At 51.4% G+C, this 7817-nt stretch overlaps 1 non-coding gene across 1 annotated transcript; it reads left to right on the top strand.

Moving 5' to 3' along the window:
• Window positions 1-1370: 1370 nt before the first annotated feature.
• On the top strand, window positions 1371-1511 carry LOC120360859 (U4 spliceosomal RNA). Its single transcript, XR_005577261.1, has one exon. It is a non-coding gene; the product is annotated as a U4 spliceosomal RNA (small nuclear RNA).
• The last annotated feature ends 6306 nt before the right edge of the window (window positions 1512-7817 follow it).

Here is a 7817-nt window from a genome sequence, read left to right as displayed (position 1 = left end):
TCCAGTATTGGAGGGAGTGGCTGGAGTTGGATTCAGGTGGCGCGTAGGGGCGACACTGCTCTTGGGTAGTCAGTGAGGAGTGAGGCCAGAGAGAGGCTGCCCCTGAGGAAGGAACAGTGGGCACTGAGATCAAAGTGAGATGGTGACTTGAGGAAGGGGGGAACTGGGGAGTGGACCTCACATGAGTGTTCAGCTAGAAGGAGCAGCAGCATGTCCCAGGCCTAGAGGTGAGGGAGAGCACATGCTCTGGAAAGGTCTGCAGTGGTTGGGATTTTGGGCTCTGGTGCTGGGTAGCTCTTTGAGATTAAGCAAAGCCTTGTAATGCAGGAAAAGCATCTGGGGTTTATTTTGGGGGCTGTGGGAATGACATAATCAGATATGTGCTTAGAATATTTCTGCTGAGATAGTGCAAGAGGCAGGGAGACCTACAGACGATATTGCATTAATACAGAAAGAGGATGATGGCAGTTGTGAGGATTAAGGGGGCTAGACAGATTCCAGATACATTTTGGAAGGAGGCTGGACAAGTCTTGCCTACTGTTTGGGCTTGAGGGATAAGCAAGCGGGAAATGGCCTCCAAGTTTCTGGCTTGTGGACCCAGGCAGAGTTGAGGGCCCTTTGCCGTGTTCTCTGCCTCTGTCATTCCCAGTTTGCCCCTGCCCTGCTCTCCACCTTTGAAGCTCTCCCTTCAGACACTGTTTCTTGGTCTGCTTTTTCTCCTCTTTGTGGGAATCTCAGTCTTAAGTTTTGTGTGTCTGTTACTCAGACTCTGTCTCTCACTGTCTGTCTCAGGTGTCTTTCTGAGTCTAGCTTCACATGTATCTGGCTCAGTCTTCCCAGCCCCTTCTTTCAGGAGCTGGGCCTTAGGGTGGTAGGTGTCCTATTAGGAAAGAAGTGGAAGTCGAATCTCAGCAGAGATTCCTGGTGGTTAGTAAAGTGGTTACGAACCCAAGCCCACCCACAGTTCTGTCCCTTGGGGTCACCTTGGAATCTAGATGAGGTTCCTCCAGGTAGCAGCCCTGCTCTCCTACTGGGAACCAGGCCTGGAGTCTGAAATCAGCTCCAGAGAGGCCCGTGCCAGGCTAGGGCCACGTGCAGTGGACAAAATACCCTTAAGGGGCTCCCAGCCTAATGGAGGAGGCAGAAGAGTTATCAGAGGACAGCAGAGAGTAGAACTGATTTATTCTCCAGGGAGTCCCCACAGAGGAGATGCTGCTAACAGCATCATTTTCAGAGCTTTCGGTTCCTGGGTGAGAGGACTTTTTCATCCACAGTGTCCACAAAGAAGGCTGCATCTGAGAAGCAGTAGGACATAATGATGGAGCAAGAGGTGGGGTCTTAAAGACCAGGGTGAATTTGAAATTGAACCTAGCTTTGCGCAGTGGCAGTATCGTAGCCAATGAGGTTTATCCGAGGCACGATTATTGCTAATTGAAAACTTTCCCCAATACCCCGCCATGATGACTTGAAATATAGTCGGCATTGGCAATTTTTGACAGTCTCTACAGAGACTGAAATTAAAAAGAAAAAAAGAAATTGAACCAGAGGGTAATCTGGAGCCACCGAGACTTCTTGAGCAAGTAACAGGCATCACTTCAGAAACTAGTTAAGATCTGAAGGTTAAAGTCAAAACAAACACCAGCTTAAGTAAGGGCAGGGGTTGTGGGGGGCTCTACAGGCTCATGTAATCAAATCACAATTACATGCCTGGGCTGGAGTGGTCTACAAGTAGCATCTGAAGCAAGGAGGTAGAGGTCTCTAGGGGAAGGATGTGACCTCTAGCTACTACTTTTCCCCATAACCAGGAGGATCAAGGTGTTAGGAAAGGGAGAGGACATCCTTACACCTCAGGACACCTTGCATTCTCACTCAGTTTGTCCCAGGACACCATCCCTAAGGGGTCCACAACAGCTCATCCTTGTGTCTTCAACACCCATAATCCCCATGCTTCCTCAACATCCTGATCCTTTCTTACCCCTATCACACATGGCTTCTCCAATCAAATGCCTATGTCCGCTGATACCTGGGGCTTCCTACCCATCTTCTCCCTCTACCATTGTCCCCAGGGATGCACTCTACTTGTCCCAGGTGGGAGCTGGGTACAGCATCCTTCCCATCTAGACACTTCGCTCCCAAGAATAAGGCTCTCAAACAGGTCAGTGGTCCAGCAGGTCCAACCTGCCCCCTGCTGGCCACAATGTTGTGAGGTCCTTGACAAGAGCCCAGCCGAATGTGGAAGACCTCTCTCCCAGCCATTCCTCAGTGTACACTACAGTCAGAATGGGCTCAGTCATGTCTCTTACCTTACCTGTCATGATTAGCACTCCTGTTCAGCTTTCCCCAAAGTATTAGCAGAAACGCCCTCAGGAGGCTGGGTGCGGTGGCGTGAGCCTCCTGAGGGCATTTCCAGCACTTTGGGAGGCCAAAATGTGTGGATCATTTGAGGTCAGGAGTTGGAGGCCAGCCTGGCCAACATGGTGAAACCCTGTCTCTACTAAAAATATAAAAATTGGCTGGGTGTGGTGGTGCGTCTGTCATCTCAGATGCTCGGGAGGCTGAGGCAGGAGGAGTGCTTGAACCCCGGGGGAGGAGCTTGCAGTGACCTGAGCTCACACCACTGCACTCCAGCCTGGTGACAGAACAAGACTCCATCTCAGAAAAAAGAAAAAGAAAAAATGCCTTCAGGAATATGAAAGCTCGAGTGCCTGCCTGGAGAGGGTAGAGAGCAGGGGAACTGGTGCAATGTGCCCCACGTGGCAGCCAGTCTTGGAGGAGGAAAATGAAAGGGAGAGTGGGTGCAAGCCACTGGGGAAAGAGAAAAGGGCAGTCAACCGGGGTTCCTGGGCACAGGGGAAAGGACATCTGGCATAAGGCTAGTGGTCAGAGGTGTTTGGGGAATTTAAGAACAAGACACACCCTGATCTGAGATAGACTCTATGACCTTGGGAATGAACTGATACATTCTTAAGGTACCCAGAAACCCAAGAAGCCTTCCTGGAAGGGGACACCCCTGACACCACTTCCATACCTCCAAAATCACAGGCCTGCCTTACCCAGAGAGTTTGAGTGCAAAAAGGGGACATGGCCTCAGGTTCGGACCCTCTCTGATATCCCTGGATGGGAGAGGACATGGCCCTGTCCTGAAACCCTGTTACAATGGAATAGCCATTAGAGCAGAGTGGGCAAGGCAGCTCTGTGTGCTCTCACCCCACTAGCAAGAGTGGCTTTGGCTCCTGAAAGGGCAGAGAGTCACAGAGTCTCAAGTTGATTTAGTGACTCTGGAGCCATTGAGCCCCTTAAGGTGGAACCCCATACTTAGCCCTGGTGAGGACTGTCCCTTTGATGACTCCCCTATATCTCAGGTACCAAGTGTCATGTGGCCTGGCTGAGGGAGGCTACTTTTGCTTGGCTGGTGTTGTCTGTGGCCCCACTCACACAGGCTCTCCAGGCCCTGGGCTCTGGCCCAGCTGCAGGTACCCCCTTTATTCTCTGGCCTGTGCCTACACAGGCTGTGTTGGAGCTGAGGTGAGCAGACCCAAACATGGTCACAGTCTGTAGCGTGAATCGTATTTTGTCCATCATCCCGAGGCTGCCCGCTGATAAAGAGGAAGGGCCAACCCATGTGAGCATCACTGCATGCCCATGTGTATATATATTAGGGGTCCGTGTATGTGTGTACGCAGCCCCTTCTGGGAAGGTGGCTGCCCTCTCAGGTCTTTTACAGCATCTGCTTTGACAGGCAGCCGCCATGGCAGATCTCCCACTGGCATCATTCACATGGGCAGTGCCTTGGCCAGGCAAGGGAGGTAGGTATTGCACAGGCAGTTCTGGTCACAGACACACACCTTTGTACGTGCAGCTACATGCTCGTTTGTACACAGGCTCATACACCTGCCAAGACACAGAGCTCACACGTGACAAGGCTGTCTTTGCCCAGGCTGGTTTCTCCAAGTTGGCACTGCCTGTTTCTCCCTCCCTCCCTCCCGCTCTGGCCCGCCAGGTCTCAGCCCTGACAAGCACTGCCCTCCTCTTTCAGCTGCCGTGGAACCCAGCCTGCTCAGAGCCTCCCTCATGAACATGACCACAGATGAGCATTTGTAGGCAATTTCTGCTTTCACACAAACTTCCCAGAGGCCGGAGTAGAGAGAGAGCTGGGCTGTCTCCTCTGGGACAAGGGGCAGGGTGCGGGAGGGTAGAATGCAAGGAGGTGGCCAGGCATGATGGTTCACACCTGTAATCCTAGCACTTTCAGAAGCTGAGGTGGGCAGATTGCCTGAGCTCAGGAGTTTAAGACCAGCCTGGGCAAAGTGATGAAACTCCATTTCTACTAAAATACAAATAATTAGCCATGTGTGACGGCATGCACCTGTAGTCCCAGCTACTCAGGAGGCTGAGGCAGGAGAATTGCTTGAACCCCGGAGGCAGAGGTTGCAGTGAGCCAAGATCACACCACTACACTCCAGCCTAGGAGACAGAGCAAGACCTCAATTCAAAAACAAACAAACAAACAAATACAAGGAGGTAAAAAAAAAAAAATAACATCTCAGTAAATCAATCTGTCTCCTGACTCCACAGTCCTTCCCTCTCTCCCACTTCCCTGTACCCGACCACACACCCTGCACTAAGCCCTCGTTGGTTGCCGCTGGCACACACTCACCCTCCCAACCCCCCATGCACACTGTTCCTCTCCCACATACACTGCCAATCCCCCTTCCTAAACGGGGCTCTTAATCCATGAACCGTCCCCACCTACCCCATCTGGCTCTGATCCCACCATGGCCATAGGAGGCAATCCCTGTGATCTTGCTGGGATGGGTGGAGAAGGAGGCCCTGTCTTAGCTGGAAGAGGCAATAGGCAAGTGGCCTCCCCTCTCTGGGCAGGAACACACAGATGATGATGTGTCGCCCGAAGGCTCTGGAATGGGTGCAAACCAGAAGGGGTTACCTGTCCTAGTCTGAGCTTAGAGACGGGACCAAGGAAGTAAAATTGCTGGATATTCCATTAAAAAATATTTTTAAAAATATCAAAAGCAAAAAATATTTTGGGGAAATGAAGACACTAGCCACATGGATTTGACTAGACTTTGAGAGTTCACACAGCTCGTTAACATTTAGTGTCTTTCTGACTCCCTGATGGCTCTTGGTGAGAGAAAAGAAGGAGGGTGGTTGTTACCCATCTTGCCTGCTTACTGTACACCAAGCTGTGGCTGGGTACCATGTTTCCAAAGGCAAGAGGCTCCCTTGGCCACAGGAAATGGAGGCCATGTCAGGGAAGGATCAGCACGAGGGTCCTGGAGTGTGGGTCTCTGCCCATCTAAGGCCTCACAGGATCCCAGCTCAGACTATAAAGAAAGCTATTACATTGCCTGGCAGGCCTCAGGGATGACCTCAGGAAACAGGGCCTTTCAGCAGCAGGACCGCTCCAGCCTGAGCTCCTGATACTACAGACAAGTCATTTGTCATAAATGTGACTCCGCTGCCTCTTTCATCGCTGCTTCGGTTTGGGTCCAACCACTTGTCCTCTTGTTAACAACTCGCTAATTCTCGTAAGTCCCAGTTTAAATTTGGGAGAGAGGATCTGTTTGCCTTAGTACATTTCTGTTTTTCAAGTTACTATAGTTGTGTTAAAAAAAAATTACCCCACATTTTAGTGACTTTAAAAAAATCAAGACTATGTATAGCTTATGAATCTGCACTTCGGGCAGGGCTTGGTGGGGACAGCTCGTTGCTGCTTTCTATGGGTCACTGGGCTGCTTGAAACTGGGAGTCGGACTCACCTGGAGGCTTCAGCTCTGCGCATCACAGCTGATCCTGGCTGGCAGCTGCGGCCTCGGGCTGTTGGCTGGAAAACCTGCAAATGGCATTGACCATGCCTTGTGTTTTCTGCACTCTGATATTTTCACATCATGAGGCCTTGTTTTTGACATCTTGGGGGCTTGTTAACCTTGGAGGGCCTGCCCCTTCTAGAGCAGATTCTTAGAGATGGCAGATAACTGACCTCTGAGGGTCTTTGACATGCAAACCAGTCAATCCAGCACCCACATTCCCTCCTACACCCTTTATCCAGCCATTACAGGCCACTGTTCCCCAGCCCTAGACACCCAGGGGCCAAGTACCAGACAACTGAGGCCAGCCCCGACACCTCAGAGTCCCCCGAAATTATTTAAACTAGCTAACTGTGAACCTGCTTACCTGTTCCTTTTTGTGGAAACCGCAATAATGACCTTTGCCATAACTTCCCTTTCCCCTTCAGCCTCCTGACCAACCTGGCGCATCTGCGTGTGGTCCCACACAGCCTGGTGTGTCTCCTTCTCTCGGGTCTGGAACAAACTATCTTTCCAATGGCAATCATCTCCTGATCTGTTGGCCTCTTCATACCTAAATCATAATAAAACATATATTTGGGCCGGGCACAGTGGTTCACACCTGTAATCCTAGCCCTTTGGGAGGCCAATGAGTGTGGATCACGAGGTCAGGAGTTTGAGACCAGCCTGACCAACATGGTGAAAACCCATCTCGACTACAAATACAAAAATTAGCTGGGCATGGTGGTACATGCCTGTAATCCCAGCTACTCAGGAGGCTGAGGCAGGAGAATCGCTTGAACCCAGGAGGCAGAGGTTGCAGTGAGCCGAGATGGCGCCATTGCACTCCAGCCTGGGCAACAGAGTGAGACCCTGTCTAAAAAACCCAAGAAACAAAAAACCCTGTATTTTTAAACAATGATCTCTCCAGTGACCTGGGCTTCCTCACAGCATGGTGGCTGAGTTGCCAGGGTATATCCTCTGAGCAAGTCCCAGGCGGAAGTCATACCACGTTTTATGACCTAGTCTCAGAAATGACTTAGTCTTTTCTACTGTATTCTGTTCACCAAGAGCATCATAAAGTCCCATCTAGGTTCAGGGGGAGAAGAAACAGACTCCATCTCTTGAAGGGCCGTGGCAAGGTGAGAGAAGAGCCTGTGAATGGAAATGCTGTGGTAGCCAGCTTTGGAAATTACGGTCTTCAGTGATCATCCTCTCTGGGCGGAGCTCTTCATGCCGGGACACCTCATAGGTCAATGCTCAGTCAGTGGGGTGCTGTTGACAGGTCAGCTGTCCAATACTGTGTCACTCTTGCCCTTAGACCCAAGCAAAAGGGGCTCTTGCCCTGGGCTTGGTGCTTTAGAAGGCCGTATTTAGGCCTTTGTCCAGTTGTTCCCTTCCCCATGGGGTAAGAAATTTGCAGGACACCAGGGCATGTGGCTACCTGAAGTCTGTGCCTCCACCTCCCCTGTTAGGAAATGCACCTGGGCGCCTAGGACCTTGGAATTTTCTATCTCCCAGGCTTGAGCATGGCACCCACACGTCAGGGGAGAGCCGGGAGGCTGCCGTGAGCCAGGAGCCTGGGCTTGGCCCTCCCTGCCCTGTCCCACTGGTGCAGCACTCCAGGGAATCTGTTCATTTTAAATTAGAACCTAGTCATTCAGCCTCAGAGTTTGTTGCAGTTTCCTGGTTTGGATGGACTGGAATGAAGAACACCCCGCAGCATACAGAATTGGCCTCCATTTGCTCTCTTGTCCCACAAGTGTCAGAGGTGGGCCTGCCCTGACAGCTGTGGAAGGGGACATTTCCTGAGGTTGTAGAAGATCCCCCATCCCTTCCTCCCAGCTCTGGGCAGAGCCTGAGGCAGCCAGAGGTGTGTCAAGCCCTGTGATGGGAGGACTCTGTCTTCACAACCTCTCCGTTAATAATGCCATGGTACAGTTGAGGAAACAGGCTTCGCGGGGTGAAGTGGCTTGCTCCATCACAGAGCTGAGATGCCGATGACTGCCTTTG

Source organism: Saimiri boliviensis, chromosome 9 (assembly GCF_048565385.1).
Source record: "Saimiri boliviensis isolate mSaiBol1 chromosome 9, mSaiBol1.pri, whole genome shotgun sequence".
Taxonomy (NCBI): domain Eukaryota; kingdom Metazoa; phylum Chordata; class Mammalia; order Primates; family Cebidae; genus Saimiri; species Saimiri boliviensis.
This window is presented reverse-complemented; position numbering and strand designations above follow the sequence as displayed.